Source organism: Scyliorhinus torazame, chromosome 17, assembly GCF_047496885.1.
Source record: "Scyliorhinus torazame isolate Kashiwa2021f chromosome 17, sScyTor2.1, whole genome shotgun sequence".
NCBI classification, from domain to species: Eukaryota; Metazoa; Chordata; class Chondrichthyes; order Carcharhiniformes; family Scyliorhinidae; genus Scyliorhinus; species Scyliorhinus torazame.
Genome location: NC_092723.1, coordinates 102,663,905 through 102,684,208, shown reverse-complemented (window position 1 = coordinate 102,684,208; position 20,304 = coordinate 102,663,905). Strand labels below are relative to the sequence as shown.

Below are 20,304 nucleotides of genomic sequence, written 5' to 3'. Positions count from 1 at the left end.
GATATGGGGAGGGGGGATATGGGGGAGGGGGGATATGGGGGAGGAGGGGATATGGGGAAAGGGGGGATATGGGGAGGGGGGATATGGGGGAGGGGGGATATGGGAGAAGGGGGAGATATGGGGGAGGGGGGATATGGGGGAGGGGGGATATGGGGAGGGGGAATATGGGGGAGTGGGGATATGGGGGAAGGGGGATATGGGGGAGGGGGGATATGGGGGAAGGGGGATATGTGGGAGGGAGATATGGGGGAGGGGGGATATGGGGGGAGGGGGGATATGGGGGAAGGGGGGATATGGGGGAGGGGGGGATATGGGGTAGGCTCACCCTGCCTGCTCTGACAAGGTCGTTCACCTTCTTGTGGCACTGGGTGCCAGTCCGTGGTGTCAGGGCCGCAGCGGTGACGGCCTCTGCCACTTCCCTCCACAGACGCCGGCTGTGGCGTGGGGCAACTCTGCGGCAGTGCCCGGGATACAGGGCGTCCCTCCTCTGCTCCACCGCGTCCAGGAGCGCCTCCACATCCCGTGACTCGAACCTCGGGGCTGAGCGGCGGCCAGCCATCCAGTCGGGTGTTCCGGTCGGGTGGGGGGGGAACAGCGCGGCCTTATGAGCCGTCACGCCGTGCGGCGCGTATGACGCTGCACGGCGTGAACCACTGCGCAAGCGCGGATCCCGTTACGTCGCTGCTAGCCCATTTCGGGCCGGAGACTTTCGACCCATTTTTCCGACGTGACGCAAGTCGGATTTGCGCCGATCGGCGGACTTTCCGCCGATGACGGAGAATTTCACCCATGATCACCAATATAGCTTCAAATATAAATAGAAGATGGTCGAAACCCTCAACAGGTTAGATAGCATCTGTGAAAAAAGAAACAGTTACTGTTTCAGGTCTGTGACTTTTCATCAAAACTGGAAAATGTGACAGATGTAATGGCCGTGATTTAATGCAAAAACAACACAGTCCCATTTTAGGCCGGTTTAGCGGAGTCAACCCGGTTATTGAACGGCACTCTGTTGTGTTTTCGGGCCCCGGCGGGGAACACCCTCGAGGCTGTACTTAGCTTCATTTTCACTGAGCGGAGCTCCTCAGAGCAGGAAGAGATCGGACAGCATTTTCTAATGTGCCCCAATCTTGCGACTCCCGACGCGACCCCCGGACCATCCGAATGCCCCAACTCACCTATAAGGGAGTCCTTGAGCCTTCCCCCGCACCCCACCTCATACATGCAGGGCACCCCGAGGCTCGGTGTGTGGCATGAGCAAAATGCCAGCTTGTCACCCTGGCAGTGCCCCTGCTAGCATGCAGTGCCACCTAGGCACCATAGCAATTGCAGGGTGGCACCCATGTGGCATTGCCAGGGTGACCAGGTGGCACTACCAGGGTACCGGTCTGGCAGTGCCAAGGTGTCTGGGTGGCATCAACAATGCCAGGGTGCCACCATGCCCAGAGGTCGACCTCTCGAGGGTCTCTGATCACCTGGGCGACCCCTCCAAGTGCCCTTCCATCTGGTCCCCATGCTAAACAGTGCTCAGCGGGGGTCTCCTCGGCAAACTCGGTTGTAGCCACCTAAAATGGCTGATTCCCTATTAATTTGGCCAAAACCCGATTTAAAATGGCTAACCGAAAAGGCTGATGGGAAAAGCAGCCAACAGGACACAAACGGACAGCTGCAGACAGAATAGCGTATTTGGCTCTGGGGAAGTCGGCCCAAATCGATACTCAAGACTATTAGCAGCACATCAACCCAGACATCTGCAGTTTAATCGGCTATCCCCGGGAACAATTGCAACATATTAGCAATTGAATGCCGGGCCAGACCTGTCGGCGCCTGCAATGGCCGAAACAAAGACAGGTGAACGACTACCCCCCGATCGAGGAATCGCCCCGTTATTGGACGTATCGAACCCAGTGATTGGGAACAAGTCCAATCACTTGGGACTCAGGGTCAAGGGCCGCCCCGAGAGGCGGGAAGCCTCTGAGCCCTATAAAGTGAGGGGCCAAGTTCAGATCTCTCTCTCTCTCCCTTCTTCTCCTGCTCGAGACCTTCGCAAGAATATCGACCAGAAACTGTAAGTTTGACTCCAGTCATCGACCCGGACCAGCCTTTTTGAATCCCGCAGGCCAGATCCGATTCGATAAGCCATTTGTTTCCCTGACCTGGTGGGCCCTTCCTAAAGTTAAGTATTGGCCAGTAGTGGTAGGTTTCTATATAGATAGTAGGATTATTGTTTAAGCATTACTTGTTGTATATAATAAATGACCTTTGATTTCAATCTATTAATCATAACCCGAGCTTGAACCACGTGGCGGTATCAGAAAGATACCTGGCGACTCGTGAGCAAAGGTGACATAATCAGAGCTAATAAAACTAAGGCTAAAAAGAGCAACACGATAGATTCCAGGGGCCGGTTTGATCTGGTTAAATGAGTTGTTAAGCTCACTTAACTCTGCAAGTCTGAGTCCTGCCTATTGTGGGTGGGATCCAGATCGCAACATCTCGCGAGATCTCTGTAGATCTCATGAGGCATAACAACCCTTGGGAATTCTGGAAGAGGCCTTTCGCGAGATCTATCGACCACAGTCTGTCCCGATTCTGGCAGGACGTAGCCACACCCAGTAAGTTTTACACAAGTACAGAGGCAAGGAAAGGAGATGGGGAGGAAAGAACAAAAGATATCTATGACAGGGTAGGAGGCAGGAATGATTAAATTAACATTATTACCGGCAACTTCTGTACAAAGAATTGGGAGCGGTATTTCCAATCTGAAATTACTAAACTTGATGTTGAGTCCAGATGGCTGTAAAATGTCTAATCAAAAGATACAAAAGTGTACTTTTTAAAGCTTTCATTGCGTTTCATTGTTACTGTGTAGAGGGTGAATGACTGAAAGGGAGTGGGGTGCAGAATTAAAATGGCAAATGACCAGAAGTCTAAATGGAGGTGTTTGGAATGTGATGTGATGCCCTTATTCAAGAGAGGGGGAAATAAGGTCAGTCTGAGCAACTGCAGTTCAGTTAGTCTAACACCAGTGGTGGGTAAAGGTTTGGAATTCTTAATCAATGAAAGAAATCAACAGGCACTTACAAAGGTTTGAGTTAATTTAAGGAGAGTGAGCAAGGAGTTGCAAAAGGCAGATTGTGTTTGACTAACCTAATTGAATTCTTTGATGGAGTAACAGATAAATGAATGAGTAGATGTTGTCTATATAGGTTTAATAAAGCATTCAATAAAGTATCACATATAAGGCTGGCTAACAGAATTGAGGCTTATGGAATAACAGTGCCAGTGTATAATTGGATAAAAGCATAAACTTAAAACAGAAAGCAGTGCTTGTTTTAGATGATTGTTTTTCAGACCGGAGGAAGGTAGACATTTGTATTCTCCATGGGCCGATGATTGGGCCATTGCTTCGTTTGTTATATATAAATGACTTGGATCTTGGAATGTGCTGTAAAATTTCAATATTTGCCAATGATACCAAACTTGGGAGAACCATAAAATTCCTACAGTGCAGACGCAGGCCATTCGGCCCATCGACTGTGCACCGACCCTCTGAAAGAGAAACCAATCTACCCCAAGACCCCCACCCTATCCCCATAACCTCACCTAACCTGCACATTGCATGGCAATTTTTATCATGCTAATCCATCTAACCTCCATATCTTTGGACAGTGGGAGAAAACCGGAGTGGGAGGAAACCGGAGCACCCGGAGGAAACCCAGGCTGACACGGGGAGAATGTGCAAACTCCACATAGACAGGTGCCCAAGGCTTGAACCCAGGTCCCTGTTGCTGTGAGGCGGCAGTGCTAACCACCTGGGGATCCGGATAGCCCATAACTGGACACAGATTCACAAGTGGAACCTGACCAATCTGACGGAGGAAGTTAAAAAGGACCTACAGAGATGGGATGCACTCCCGCTTTCCCTGACAGGGAGGGTGCAGACGATCAAGATGAACGTACTGCCAAGGTTCCTCTTCCTGTTCAGATCCATTTCGATCTTCATCCCCAAGGCCTTTTTCTAAGGGATAGACAAAATGATCATGGCATTTGTGTTCGGTGGGGAAGAATACAAGAATCCCCAAGACTACACTGCAGAGAAGAAGAAACATGGGTGACCTGGCCCTTCCGAACCTGCAGTAGTGTCACTGAACAGCCACAGCCAAGAGAATGAGGGGATTAGTAAGAAAACCGAATATGGAATGGGAGAACGTGAGTCCTCTTGCAAGGGAACAACCCTCCGAGACCTCGCCACGGCAGCGCTCCCACCCCTCCGGCAAAATACACATCCAGCCACATTGAGAACATGGAGCCAAATGAGACAACATTTCGGTTTAACTGAGATGGCCCCCATCTGCAATAACCACAAATTCCAGCCAGCCGTGCTAGACACCACTTTTAAGAAGTGGAGACAGGACGGGGGGACGTTAATGGTCAAGGACTTTTACATGGAGGACAGACTCGCAACCCTAGACGAATGAATGGAAGGACTGGAGCTACCGAATAGACAGGAGTTCTGGCACTTAAAAACCAAAAGCTTTCTCTGTAAAGAGACAATGAGGTACCCTAGGGCGCCAAGAGACACATTGCTGGAGGAACTGCTGGGTGCGAACAGTAGGGAGAAGGGAAACGGGGGGGACATGTACGGACGACTTTTGGAAAGGGCAAAAACACCATGAGACGGAGCAAGACAGAAATGGGAGGATGAACTTGAGACAGAGTAGGGTGGGAACTCTAGAGTGAAGCACTAAGAAGGGCCAACTGCACCTCCTCCAGCGCAAGGCTAAGCCTCATGCAGTTCAAAGTGGTGCACGGAGCGCACCTAACCAGAATCCAAATGAACAGGTTCTTCCCGGAGGTGAAGGATAAATGTGACCAGTGCCAAGGAGGCCTGGCCAACCACGCCAACATGTTCTGGACCTGCCCCAGACTTGTCGGGTTCTGGACAGCCTTCTTCAAGGCAATGTCCAAGATTGTGGGGGTGAGGGTGGAGCCTTGCCCAGGAGTGGCAGTCTTCGGGGTATCGGAGCCGTCAGACCTACAAATGGGGAAGAGGGCTGATGTCCTTGCTTTTGCTTCCTTAATCGCACGCCGGAGAATCCTGCTCGGCTGGCGATCAGCAGTACCACCCACGGCTGCAGACTGGCTGGTGGCAGACCTGTCAGAATTTCTCCACCTGGAGAAGATCAAGTACACCATCCGAGGGTTGGACAAGGGCCTCCACAAAGTTTGGGGTCTATTCATCTGCCTGTTCCAAGATCTGTTGGAAGTCATAGAACCATAGAATTTACCGTGCAGAAGGAGGCCATTTGGCCCATGGAAAGAGCACCCTACTCCACCCTATCCCCGGAACCCCATCTAACCTTTAAGACATTAAGGGGTAATTTAGCATGGCCCATCCACCTAACCTGCACATCTTTGGACTATAGGATGAAACCAGTACACCCGGAGGAAACCCACGCAGACACAGGGAGGATCTGCAAACTCCACACAGTCACCTGAGGCTGGAATTGAACCTGGGTCCCTGGAGCTGAGAGGAAGCAGTGCTATCCACTGTGCAACCATGCTGCCAATAATGATTAGGAAGAAAAGGGGGAGGGGGGAGGGAGGACTGATGGGGGCAGACAAGAGTGCACAGATCAGAGAGGAACAAGGTTGGGGGTGAAGGCAAGGGAGGAACCCAGGGAAGTATCAGGAAGGGGCATGGAAAAAGAGTGAGGGGGCACAGAGCCTCCTCCGTCCCTCCGCCCCCCCCAGCGAAGGGGACAGTGAGGGGGAGGGGGGGTGTTGGAGCATAGGGTGTCCTTGTATGCGGATAATTTGTTGTTACATATTTCAAAGCCGGGCTACTGGATGGGGGACATAATCGGTTTTCTTCAAAGATTTGGGATGTTCTCTGGGTATCAGCTGAATTTGGGGAAAATTGAGTACTTTGTGGTATCCTCTCCAGGGACTGACAAGCTGCAGTCACATATTAGCACTCCACTGCCACCACAAACTATCCCAACAAACAAGATGGCACTGGTTACGCTGTAACACACCCATCCTGTTGATGGGTCAGCTGAGCCCAGAGGGTACCGAGGGAGGTGGTCTGGGGGACACACCCTACAACCCATGTCACTAAGTTCACAGTGGACAGACCGTTCACTCCGACCCCATGGCCCACCTCCTGGCCGCACTCCACTACTCCCCCCAGCACTGGCAAAAGATCCCCGGCTCGCGGCACAACTGTCAGCACACTGTGGCGATGTTGGACACTTTTAGTTCCCCCTGTGTCTCACCCCGCAGCTACGGCGCCTGCTTCCCAATTTTAAAAAGCGCAAGTGAACCTTGCCATTGGGAATTCTCCCCAGTGGAGGCGGAGGATCGCGGAGGCCCTGGAGAATACTGGGTCAGGCCCTGGGTCAGCTAATGATATGCAAACGGCGTTTACTGTACATGCGGAGTGCAACGCATTGACATCGCCGTCGAGGCACCAGAGAATTGCGATTTTCCGTGAACTCGGCGCCAGCCACAATTTTGGCATCAGGACCGATTCTCAAGTTTGGGTTGGCTCAGGGGAGAGCTTCCGGTGTATGCAGGGGTATTTGTGAGGAAAGTCTTCCAACCTTCCTGATAGCGCCCGCTTCCTCGTTGCTGGAAAGGGTGCTTGCTGTCAGTGGGGAGGTTGGAGAGGGGAGCTGTCTCGATGATTTATGGGAGGATTTTAGAGAGGATGTGTCCATGGAGGGGGTTAAGGCTAAATGGGAGGATGAGCGGGGGGCGGTGCTGGAGGAGAGATTAGGGTGTGAGGTGCTACTGAGGATGAATGCCTTGACTTTGTGTGCGAGGCTGGGGCTGATACTGAAGGTGAGCTGAAGGTGGTGTGCAAGGCGCACCTGACAAAGTTAAGGATGAGTCGGCTGTTTGAAGGGGTGGAAGTTGTCTGTGAGCGATGTGGGAGGGGCCCTGCGAATCATGCGCATATGTTTTGGTCCTGCCCAAAGCTGGAAAGGTTTTGGAGGGCGGTTTTCAGCACCATTTCAGGGGTTTTGCATGTTGATGTGGAACCGTTAGCGCAGTGGTTAGCACTGTACTTCACAACGTCAGGGTCCCAGGTTCGATTCCCGGCTTGGGTCACTGTTTGTGCAGAGTCTGCACGTTCTCCCTGTGTCGGTGTGGGTTTCCTCCGGGTGCTCTGGTTTCCTCCCACAAGTCACAAATGATGTGCTGTTAGGTAATTTGGACATTCTGAATTCTCCCTCCGTGGACCCGAACAGGCGCCGTAGTGTGGCGAATAGGGGCTTTTCACAGTAACTTCATTGCGGCGTTATTTGTTTTTTTAAAAATATGTTTATTTACATTTTCCAACAAAATTTTTAACAAACCCCTCCCCCAGTAACAAAAAGAAACACAAACATAAGTCAAAAATTATACAAAACTTATACATTGGGTTTCCCCATATACAGTAGCCCCCCCATATGACATTCAAAGGTACCCATAGGGCAGCCCCCCCCACCCACCCGAATTCCCCCCCCGAAAGAGACCCCCCCCCCCCTTGGGTTGCTGCTGCTGTTGACCTCCTCCTAACGCTCCGCGAGATAGTCTAGGAACAGATGCCACCGCCTGAAGAACCCCTGCAGACCCTCATAAGGCAAACTTTATCCTCTCCAGCTTACTGAACCCTGCCATGTCATTTATCCAGGCTTCCACACTGGGGGACTTCGCGTCCTTCCATAATAGCAAGATACTCCGCCGGGCTACCAGGGACGTAAAGGTCAGGATACCGGTCTCTTTCGCCTCCTGCACTCCCGGCTCGTCCGTTACCCCAAATAGTGCCAACCCCCAACTCGGCTTGAACTGGACTTTCACCACCTTGGACATAGTCCTCGCAAAATCCCTCCAAAACCCATCCAGTGCCCGGCACGGCCAGAACATGTGGACGTGATTCGCCGGGCTTCCCGAGCACCTCCCACATCTGTCCTCCACCCCAAAGAACCGACTCAACCTCGCAAGAGGAGGAAGAATTAACCCTACTCAGGGCATCAGCCCACAGACCCTCATCTATCTCCTCCCACTTGCCCTTTAACTCCTCTACCGAGGCCTCCTCCTCTTCTTTCAGCTCCTGGTAGATCGCCAAAACCCTGCCTTCTCCAACCCATACACCCGAAATCACCATGTCTGAGTCCCCTGTGCCGGGAGCAGCGAGAATTCCCTCACCTGCCGCCTCACAAACGCCCTCACTTGCATATACCTGAAAGCATTTCCCGGGGGTAACCCAAACTTTTCCTCCAGCGCCCCTAGGCTCGCAAACATCCCATCTATAAACAGGTCCCCCATTCTTCTAATCCCTGCCCGATGCCAGCTCCGAAACCCCCCATCCATCCTTCCCGGGACGAACCGATGGTTCTCCCGAATCGGGGACCAAACCAAGGCTCCCACCTCGCCCCTGTGTCGTCCCTGCTGCCCCCAGATCTTCAACGTCGCTGCCACCACCGGACTCGTGGTGTACCTTGTCGGCGAGAGTGGCAGCGGTGCCGTCGCCAGCGCCCTCAGGCTCGTGCCCACACAGGACGCCATCTCCAACCTCTTCCACGCCGCCCCCTCTCCCTCCATTACCCACTTACCGATCATCGCCACATTGGCTGCCCAATAATAGTCGCACAAATTCAGTAGAGCCAGCCCTCCCGTCCCTACTATGCTCCAGAAACACCCTCTTTACCCTCGGGGTCTTATTTGCCCACACAAAACCCATGATGCTCCTACCTACCCGTTTGAAAAAGGCCTTGGGGATCATAATGGGAAGGCACTGGAACACAAAGAGAAACCTTGGGAGGACCATCATTTTAACCGACTGCACCCTGCCCGCTAGCGAGAGTGGCAGCACATCCCATCTTTTGAAATCCTCCTCCATCTGCTCCACCAACCGCGTCAAATTGAGTTTGTGCAGGGCCCCCCAACGCCCAGTCACCTGGATCCCTAAGTAGCGAAAGCTCCTTTCCGCCCTCTTCAACGGCAGGTCATCTATCCCCTTTCCCTGGTCCCCTGAATGCACCACAAAGAGCTCACTTTTCCCTACATTGAGCTTATACCCTGAGAAGTCCCCAAACTCCCTGAGGATCCACATGACCTCCGCCATCCCCTCCACTGGATCTGCCACATACAGCAACAGGTCGTCCGCATACAGCGACACCCGATGTTCCTCTCCCCCTCAGACCAGTCCCCTCCATTTCCTGGACTCCCTTAGTGCCATGGCCAGAGGCTCAATTGCCAATGCAAACAACAAGGGGGACAGGGGGCACCCCTGCCTTGTCCCTCGGTACAGCTGAAAGTACTCGGACCTCCGCCGATTCGTAGCCACACTCGCCACCGGGGCTCTATATAGCAACGTGACCCAGCTGATGAACCCCTCCCCGAACCCAAACCTCCGCAGCACTTCCCAAAGATACTCCCACTTCACCCGGTCGAGTGCCGTCTCCGCGTCCATAGCTGCCACTACCTCCGCTTCTCCCTCCACCGAGGGCATCATAATCACATTGAGGAGCCTCTGCACATTAGTGTTTAGCTGCCTGCCCTTTACAAATCCTGTCTGTTCCTCATGAATCACAGTCCTCAATTCTCATAGCCAGCACTTTTGCCAGCAACTTTCATCCACATTGAGGAGCGAAATCGGTCTAATAGACCCACATTGCAGTGGGTCCTTCTCCCGCTTCAGGATCAGAGAGATCAGCGCCCCGGACATTGTCGGGGGCAAGGTCCCCCCCTCCCTTGCCTTACTGAAAGTCCTCACTAGCAACGGGCCTAGCAGGTCCACGTATTTCCTGTAAAACTCGACCGGGAACCCACTGGCCCCGGGGCCTTCCCCGCCTGCATGCTCCCCAATCCTTTAACCAGCTCCTCCAGCCCAATTGGCGCCCCTAAACCAGCCACCTCCTCCTCCTCCACCCTCGGGAACCTCAGCTGATCCAAAAATCGTCGCATCCCCTCTTCCCCCGCTGGGGGCTCAGATCTGTACAGATCCCCATAGAAGTCCCTAAATACCTCGTTCATTCTCACCGCACTCCGCACCGTATTCCCCCCGCTACTCTTAACTCCACCTATCTCCCTCGCTGCCTCCCTCTTACGAAGCTGGTGTGCCAGCATCCGACTCGCCTTCTCCCCATACTCATACGTCGCCCCCTGCGCTTTCCTCCACTGTGCCTCTGCTTTCCCTGTGGTCAACAGGTCGAACTCCGCCTGGAGGTTCCGCCGCTCCCTGAGTAGTCCCTCCACGGGGGCCTCTGCATATCTCCTGTCCACCCTTAAGATCTCCCCCACCAACCTCTCCCTCTCCCTGCCCCTCTCTCTTCTCCCTGTGGGCCCTGATGGAGATTAACTCTCCCCTGACCACCGCCTTCAGCGCCTCCCAGACTACCCCCACCTGCACCTCCCCGTTGTCATTGGCCTCCAAATATCTTTCAATGCACCCTCGCACCCATCCGCACACCTCCTCATCCGCCAATAATCCCACATCAAGACGCCACAGCGGGCGCTGGTCCCTCTCCTCTCCTAACTCCAGCTTCACCCAGTGTGGGGCGTGGTCTGAGATGGCTATGACCGAATACTCCGTTCCCTCCACTTTCGGGATTAGCGCCCTGCTCAAAATTTAAAAATCTATCTGGGAGTAGGCTCTATGGACGTGGGAAAATAATGAAAATTCCCTGGCCAGGGGCCTGACAAATCTCCATGGATCCACTCCCCCCATCTGGTCCATAAACCCCCTAAGCACCTTGGCCGCAGCCGGCCTCTTACCCGTCCTGGACCTAGAGCGATCCAGTGCTGGGTCCAGCACCGTGTTGAAATCCCCCCCCATTATCAAGCTTCCTACCTCCCGGTCCGGAATCCGACCCAGCATGTGTTTCATAAATCCGGCATCATCCCAGTTCGGGGCATATACGTTTACCAGTACCACCCACCCCCTTGCAACCTACAGCTCACCATCACATATCGACCTCCATTATCCACTACAATGTTCATTGCCTCAAACGACACCCGCTTCCCCACCAGTATTGCAACCCCTCTGTTCTTCGCATCCAGCCCTGAATGGAATACCTGTCCTACACATCCCTTTCTCAGCCTAACCTGATCCGCCACCTTCAAATGTGTCTGCTGAAGCACAACCACGTCTGCCTTCAGTCCCTTTAAGTGTGCCCGTTCAGGCCCCTCACATTCCAAGTTATCAGCCGGATTGGGGGGCTACTCACCCCCCCCACCCCCCTGCCGACTAGCCATCTCCTTTTCTAGGCCAGCCACGTGCCTGTGCCTCTCGCACCCTCCAGTCCCCCAGACGGCGACCCCCGCCCCGACCACCTCTCCTACTTCCAGCTCCCCTTTGGCCAATGCAGCAGCAACCCTATACCCCCCTCTCCCCGCTAGATCCACATCTAGCCCGTTTGCTCCCCCATAACACTCCCGTAAGTCAGCTGACTCCTGCTGACCCCCGGCCTCTTCCACCATTCCATCGACACCCCCCAATGTGAGAATCCCCCCTCCCCCTCCCTGGCAGTCAGTGTGTGCTCCTCTCCAGCACCGCCCCCCCCCCCCCCCCCCCCCCCACCCCCGTCCTTCCCTAGCGCGGGAAAAAGCCCGCGCTTTCCTGAGCCGGCCCCGTCCCCTCTGGCGCAGCTCGTTTTGCGGCCTTACCCCAATTCCCCATCCCCGGGCCTCCACTCCCCCTCTTCCTTCATGGGAGTCTGCCCCTCCAACACCGACGCCCACACTCTCCCAGTCTCCTCATCAAATCCCTTCACCCATCCCCATCCAGCACCTAAACCAAAGGAACATTCCCTAAATGTAGTAAACACCATATACACAGTAAACATCCACCCCCCCCAACAAACCCTCAATTTGAGTCCAACTTTTCAGTCCGTATAAAGCTCCATGCCTCATCAGGCGTTTCAAAATAGTGGTGCCGATCCTGGAACATGACCCACAATCGCGCTGGCTGCAGCATACCGAACTTCACCCCCTTTCGATGGAGCACCGCCTTAGCCCGATTGAAACCAGCTCTCTTTTTAGCCACCTCTGCACTCCAGTCCTGGTAGATTTGGATCTCCGTGTTCTCCCACCTGCTGCTCCGCTCTTTCTGGCCCATCTCAGGACACACTCTCTGTCCAAAAAGCGGTGAAACCTCACCACTACAGCCCTTGGCGGCTCGTTGGTCTTGGGTCTCCTTGCTAGGACCCAGTGAGCCCCATCTAGCTCCAGATGCCTCGGGAAGGCTCCCATGCCCATCAGCGAATTGAGCATCGTGTTCACATATGCCCCAGCATCGGGCCCCTCCACTCCTTCGGGGAGACCCAGAATCTGAAGATTCTTCCTCCTCGACCTATTCTCCAGGTCCTCAAATCTTTCTGCCCACCTCTTGTGCAGCGCCTCGTGCGCCTCCACCTTCACCGCCAGGCCCAAGATCTCGACCTCGTTCTCGGAGGCTTTTTGCCGCACCTCCCGGAACGCCGTCCCTTGGGCCTTCTGGGTCTCCACAAGCTTCTCAATCGCCGCCTTCATTGGCGCCAGCATTTCAGTTTTCAGCTCCTCAAAGCAGCGTTTAAGAAACCCTTGCTGCTCCTGCGATCACTGCGCCCATGCTGCTTGGTCTCCACCCGCCGCCATCTTGTTTTTTCTCCCTCATTGCGGTGTTAATGTAAGCCTACTTATGACAATAAAGATTATTATTATATAACCTGGTCCCTTGGTCATTTGGGGTGCCGGACTGGCTGGAGTTGCAGACGGGTGCGGGCAGATGTCTTAACCTTCGCCTTGCTGATTGCTCGTCGACACATCTTGTTGGAGTGGAGGTCAGCTTCTCCACTCTGTGCCTCGGTGTGGCGGGGGGACCTGCTGGCACTTTTAGCCCTGGAGAAGATGAAATTTACTCTAAGGTGGGGGGTGGCGTGTGATGTGTTCTATAAAAGATGGGGTCTGTGCATTGTGCATTTTAGAGAGTTGGTTACCGTTGACTGTTGAGGAAGGATGGGGAGGGGGAGAGCGGGAAGGGGAGATTTGGATGAGTGGGGGGTTTAATGTGTTGGGTGGGTGTTGTTACTGTTGTAAATTGTAAAAATTTTGAAAATTTGGAATAAAAATACTTTTAAAAAAAATAGGGACAGGAGGAGGCCATTCGGCCCTTCGAACCTGCTTCGCCATTCATTAATATCATGGCTGATCATCCAACTCAATAGCCTGATCCCGCTTTCCCCTCCATATCCTTTGATCCTCTTCGCCCCAAGTGCGACATCTAATTGCTGCTTGAAAGCAATAGAAAAAAACTGTATAGATATGCATACTTACATTTATTACTCATAAACACACTGAATCAAAGAATATGTTACAAGCAATGGAGAACAAAGGTTTATATGTTCCAACTTTAAGATGCAAGTTGATTCTACAAAAAATAAATAAGATTCTATTTTAACTTGTTTTGTCATATGGCCAAAAATAAGTCTGTTTAATACAGATTAACTAGTTTCCATGGTGGTTGGTCCGGAGACAATTAACAACAAACTGATATAGATATTTGTGATGGACATGGACTTCATCTTACTTCACGTTCTAAAATCTGTGTTAATTATATATTTTTCTATGAAATTGAGGTTGGTCTAGGGCACTGGGATTTTTAAAAATTGTAGCTTTGCCTGCTGATCATGAGATGATTTCCTTTACTCATATTTTGATCATCTCTGGGTGGAGCAAATAGACAAGCATTTATATAGACAGATGTGAGTTAACTGGAATTGCCCCAGCCATTAAAGACAGGATCAGGTTTGATGAAATTCCAATAGCAGATCCAAACAATTAAACAGCTTATTAGACTGCTACAACTTCCTATTCACGCAGATGATAAGAAGTAATTAATATTGATTACTGCCATGCTCAGAAGGGTTTTTTCTTTCAATTGCCGGAGTTAAAAGGCCTTTGATTTGAAGGTTGCCATCGAACCAAGTATATTTCCGGCAGCTTTCTGCTACATCTTTATAACCAGAGTTAGTAACAGCCACAAAAGGGATTTCCATGAAGCTGAAAATTCTTGTTGGACAAAAAAACAACAAACGCTAATGAAGGATGCGAGGAATGTTAAGGATTCCATAAAGCTTTATTATTCTGGCTTCAAGTATCAGTGAAAATTAAAGATAAATAGTTATTTTATCTGCTGATTTATTTTATGTCTGAATAAACTAATACAAGAAATTCAATTACCATTTAAATTGAAATATATGTTGTCTCTATGGTGTTCACTTATCGGTATGGTGAGTTTTAGTGGTAACCCATACTATTCCCAGTGCGTAATCAAGAAGAAGATGGATTGCTAACTCTGAAATATGCTATTTCTTATGCACCTCATGCATAATGTTCAGATTCAGTTTATAGGAACTGTCTTTTGCAATAAAGAACCTTGGGATGAATTGCAAATTGTAACATTATAATCATGTTTTACAGAATAAAATGTATACTTATATTACTTATATTACCCATGCAATATTCTCATCGGCCAAACTTAATTCAGTGATTTATAATGGTAATTGATGCTACTTTATATTTATGAAATGGTACATTATTCTAACTGGGACATTTTATACCCAAATCTCCTTGTTATTCTTTTAAAAAATCTTTGAAATAATCATCTATGCTTGCAAACTGGATGAAATTCCATTAATAAGCAACGTCATTGATTTAGATTTAACTCAAAATAACGTTCAGCTCTCAGAGAATATAAAAAAGAAATAAAGTGATTAACTGATAATCTGCAGTTGCATTGAAATCAATATGAAATATAATTCTATGAAATGGGACATGCTAAGTGACATGGTGGCACAAACATTTGTAATATTGGGGCAGGAATCAGTGTAGCAGGAAAAACAAGCTAATTCCAGAAAATAGCCCAAAGATTGCTATCAAGCTAACAGAGGTTAATAGTAATTGCTGTCATTTAAGTACAAATACCACAACAACTTTAGAAAAAATACATGATTAAATTAAGAAATTGAAAAGTTGTTGTCAGAGATGTACTGCTTCATTGTTATCTTCACAAAATCACTATCTCGTTGTCTGGCTCACCATTCAAATACATTGAGCAGTGCAAAGTTCCTCAGCGGGATTCTCTATCGGTGGGATCCTCCACTTCACCGGCAATACACCCACACCTGCGACGTGGGTGGCCACAATGGAAAACCCCATTGGTCGGCTTTGGGAAAGGAAAATCCCGCTGCCAGCGGGGCGCGCACAAAACGGGGCTGGCGGGATGGAGAATCCCGCCCCCTGTGCTTGCATAATAGCTATGAAATAAACTTGCCACAGAAAGTTAAGCCATCTAATTTTAAATCTAAGTGCCCTTTTAGCAACGTGATAAGTTTTAATTACTGTCAGTCAATCGCTCTGGCACTGAAAAGGAACTATTCCAAATATAAAGCTTAATTCATTCAAGTTTAAAATGATGTTGCAGATTTAAAAAGTAACACTTTTGTTCACTCTTTCTATCTCTTTTTTCTATCTTAATCCAATCTTTCTCTCCCCCTTTTATTTCTGTTTCTGTACTTGATTGGATATTGAATTTGTTGTCTTCTCATAATCCTTCAATCTGATAGGTTTTTTTGACATTTCTGACGCACACTTCCAGTAACTTGTAGTGCAAACATTATGAAGATTAAATGGGCAAAACAAGTCTAATTGCAAGTGCCAATCAGAAACATGTTATTGCAAATTATGGGTCAATAATAGCTTTTGAATTGTTTTCACTGGCATTTTAAATGTTATATTCTTTAGAAAATAAACTTACAAATTGGAAAAGGTGTGCGTCAATGTCAATGCAAAATAAAAAGGATGACATTCACAAGCATGGGGTAAACTGTTACTTCACAATATGTTAAAAAGTGACTTAACAGTGATACTTACATGAAATATTATGTTATTCTTCAGGTGTGGCACAAGTTGTCCCGCAGCCTCAATTCATGGATTATTTTTGAGATTGTTTTGTTTGAGATGACACTACCTACAGTAGATATAATTGCAGTTTTTCATATTCTCTATCAGGTTCATGTAATTATGTTTCAAAATATCTATATTACAAGACATACTATCATTTTGAATGATGATTTCCTCCATTTTGGTTCTCTCTTAATATTATGGATATAGGTTTTTGGTGTCTTCAGAGGCAGAATGGTGGCACAGTGGATAGGACTGCTGTCTCACGGCACCCAGGTTCGATCCCGGATCTGGATCACTGTGTGTGTGGAGCTTGCACATTCTCCCTGTCTTTGCGTGGGTTTCGCCCCCACAATCCAAAGATGTGCAGGGTAGGTGGATTGGCCACGCTAAATTGCCCCCTAATTTGAAAATTAATGAATTGGGTACTCTAAATTTAAAAAAGAAATAGGTGTCTTCAGAATAGTGACTAGTGGAGCTTGGTTTTGATGGTGTCTGAGCCAAGAAAAGGCTGCATCGACATAGTGTGCTGTGTCTATCTAGTAACTACCTCCACTGAGAATTCTGTTACGTTCTTAAGACTGGGTTTACTTACAACATATTTAATGAGAGATCTTGCAAAATTGCAGATGGTCTTAAAGAAATATGGTCAATGCATTTGTCAAAAAGTGTGTGGAGAATTACATTATACAGAACAAATGAAGACTAGTTTATAATTTGCAACAAAATATACATTATGAAACCTAATTACTAGATGTATATAAATTTGCAGATGATGCGTTTATAGTAATGTCACCGGACCAGTAATCCAGAGCCCCAGGTTAATGCTCTGGGGACAAGGTATAAAATCGCACCAAGAGAGATGGTGAAATTTAAATTCAGTTAATAAAATCTGAAATTGAAGAGCTAATCTCGGTAACAGTGACCATGAAACCACTGTCGGTTGTCGTAAAAATCACCTACTTCACTAATGTCCTTTAGGGAACGAACTCTGATGTCCTTACCTGGCCAGGCCTCTCATATGACATCAGACCCACAGCAATGTGACTGACTCTTAAATTCCCTCTGTAACAACACAGCAAGCCGTTCAGTTGTAGCAAACCACTACAAAGTCTACAAAAAGAAATGAAACTGGACAGATCTCCCAGCACCGACTTATGCATTGGAAGCAAGAGTGGCAAACCCAGCCTGTGTCATCCCTGCAAAGCCCTCCTTACAAATATCTGGGGCTTGTGCCTAAATTAGGAGAGCTGTCCCACAGATTAGTCAAGCAACAGCATGACATAGTCATGGAATAACTATACCTTACAGATAATGTTCCAGCAACCATCATCAGCATCCCTGCCCCATTGGCAGGACATACACACCAGAGGTGACAGCAAAATGGTATACAATTGGGAGGAAGTTGTCCTGGGAGTTCTCAACAATGACTCTAGAGTCCATGAAGTCTAATGACATGAGGTCAAACATGGGCAAGGAACCATGATTTCCACCTTCCATCCCCACTGCAGCTGATGAGTCAGTACTCTTCCATGTTGAAAAGCACTTGGATGAAGCACTTTGGATGGCTAGGGTACAGAATGTGCTATGGATGGGGCACTTCAATGTCCATCACCAAGAGCCAAAGTCATCAATAGTACTAGAAAGTGGGACTTACTCCGCAATAACCTGCTCACTGATGTTCAGTTTGGGTTCCACCAGGACCATTCAGTTCTTGACCTCATTACAGCTTTAGTCCAAACATGGACAGAAGAGCTGAACTCCAGAGGTGAGATGAGGTGAGAGTGAATGCCCTTGACATCAGGTCAGCATTTTTAAAAGATATATATATTTTAAATTTTTTTCCAATTAAGGGGCAATTTAACATGGCCAATCCACATTGTTGGGCTGTGGGGGTGAGACCCAGGCTTCACGGGGAGAATGTGCAAACTCCACACAGCAGTGACCCGGAGCCGGGATCGAACCCAGGTCCTCGGTGCTGTGAGGCAGCAGTGCTAACCACTGCACCACCGTGGCCCCCTTACATCAGGACAGCATTTGACTGAGTGTTTCAGTAATGACCTTCCCTCGATCATAAGCTCAGAGGTTGGGATGTTCGCGGTGGGGATGTTCATTGATGATTGCACAATGTTTGACACCATTCGGGACTCCTCAGATACTGAAGCAGTCGCTGTTCAAATGCAACACATCCTGGACAATATCCAGGCTTGGCCTGAAAAATGTCAAGTAACATTCGTGCCACACAAGTGCCAGGCAATGACTATCTCCTACAAGAGAGAATCCAACCAACTCCCCTTGACATTCAAAGGCATTATCAATGCTGAACCCCCCATTATTAATATCCTGGGGGGTTACCATTGACCAGAAATTGAACTGGACCAACCGTCTAAATACTGTGGCAACAAGAGGTCAGAGGCTGGGAATTTCTGCAGAGAGTAACTCACCTCCTGACCCCCCTCCAAAGCCTGTCCACAAACTATAAGGCACAGGTCAGGAGTGTGATGGAAAGTCTTCACTTGCCTGGATGCATGCAGCTCCAGTAACACTCAAGAAGGTTAGCGTCATCCAGGATAAAACAACCAATTTGACTGCTACCCCTTCCACCACCTTCAATTGAGTCTTTCCACCACTGACTCACAGTGACAGCAATGTGTGCCATGTACAAGATGTAGCAATTCACCAAGGTTCCTTCGACAGCACCTTCCAAACCTGCAATCTCTACCACAGGACAGGAGATGCATTGGAACACCACCACACGCAAGTTCCCTCTGTAGCCATCTGGGATGGCCACTTCCACAATACAAAATGGATGTTTGCAAAGACTGTAGGGAACTATGGACAATGCTGAGAAAGCAAGCAGGCACAGAGCCTGTATGCATATTGGAACCGCAGTTCCCAGACGAGACTGAAACTGTAAATCTATTAGCATATTGATGGCCCATCTCCGGGAACAAAGGAAAGACACTCAAGCAACCGATCTAACTCCAGACCTCGCGGCGCCAGTTCCCCAAACCGAAAGCATAAATAAACCAAGGCCAACGGCCACATAGGACCCGCCCAGCCATCAGGGCACCCACCCCTTTATTGGTCAAGACCAATACGAGTGATCAAGATACTGCCCAATTAATTGGGGTCAAGTTCAAGGCCCACCCAAAAGCGCGCGAAGCCCCTTCGGGTATAAGAAGAAGCCCCGAGAATCGCTCGGCTCTCAAAGCGGAGAGACCCTTACACCATATACACCAGAAGCAAGTAAGTCCAAGGTCAACGCTCACTACCAGACGGACTACCTTAGCTGTTCTCCTGTACCACTTCGAACCCAGCAGCCTTAGATCCGAGCAACGGCCATTGTTCCTCTGACTGCGTGGGCACCCAAAGTTAAGTATAGGCGTTAGCGATAGAGATAGTTTAGTTTGTAGTATTTTGTGCATGAATAGATATTCCTATGTGTGTAAATAAATAGTATTGACTTTGAACTAACTAACTGGTGTATTGGCTCTTTGATCTGTATTTGGGTTTGAACCTTGTGGCGGTATCGAAAGATACCTGGCGACTCAAAAGCAAACATAATAAGGATTAAGGAAGGCGACCATATTGACCGCCATATTTAGAACCAAATAAAGAGAGCAACACCTCCAAGCCACACAGTATCTTGATTTGGAATTATATCGCCACTCCTTCACTATTGCTGGGTCAAAATCCTGGAAATCCCTCCCTATCATAACTGTGGGTGTACCTACGCCATATGGACTGCAGTGGTTCAAGAAGACCACTGCAGACCACGGGCAGCACGGTAGCATGATGGTTAGCACAATTGCTTCACAGCTCCAGGATCCCAGGTTCGATTCCCAGCTTGGTTCACTGTCTGTGCGGAGTCTGCATGTTCTCCTCGTGTGTGTGTGGGTTTCCTCCGGGTGCTCCGGTTTCCTCCCACAGTCCAAAGATGTGCAGGTTAGGTGGATTGGTCATGCTAAAATTGCCCTTAGTGTCCAAAATTGCCCTTAGTGTTGGGTTGGGTTACTGGGTTATGGGGATAGGGTGGAGGTGTGGGATTGGGTAGGGTGCTCTTTCAAAGAGCCGGTGCAGACGCGATGGGCCGAATGGCCTCCTTCTGCACTGTAAATTCTATGATTCTATGAAGACATCTCACCACCACCTTCTCGAGAGCAATTAGGGCTGGCCTAACTAGCATTTCACCTCCAGTAAAAGATTTTTAAAAAATTGATGTACCCTGATTTCACAAGCAATCTGTTTTGCAACTTTCATAAGCTTTATCAATATGGCATGTTTTAGGTCACTCGGGAATTAATTAAGTTAGAATTCCTTTGCGCTTTTAAAGATTGAACATGAATTATCTATACAATAAGATTC

The 20,304-nt window shown here is 49.2% G+C and overlaps 1 long non-coding RNA gene across 1 annotated transcript in view; it reads right to left on the bottom strand.

Annotated features, from left to right (window-relative positions):
* LOC140394029 (uncharacterized) overlaps positions 1 to 20,304 on the bottom strand; it is an 82,001-nt gene that overhangs the window by 28,528 nt on the left and 33,169 nt on the right. Inside the window, exon 2 of the long non-coding RNA XR_011935805.1 lies at positions 15,907 to 16,003. This is a non-coding gene — a long non-coding RNA (uncharacterized lncRNA). The remainder of the gene's footprint in view (positions 1 to 15,906; positions 16,004 to 20,304) is intronic.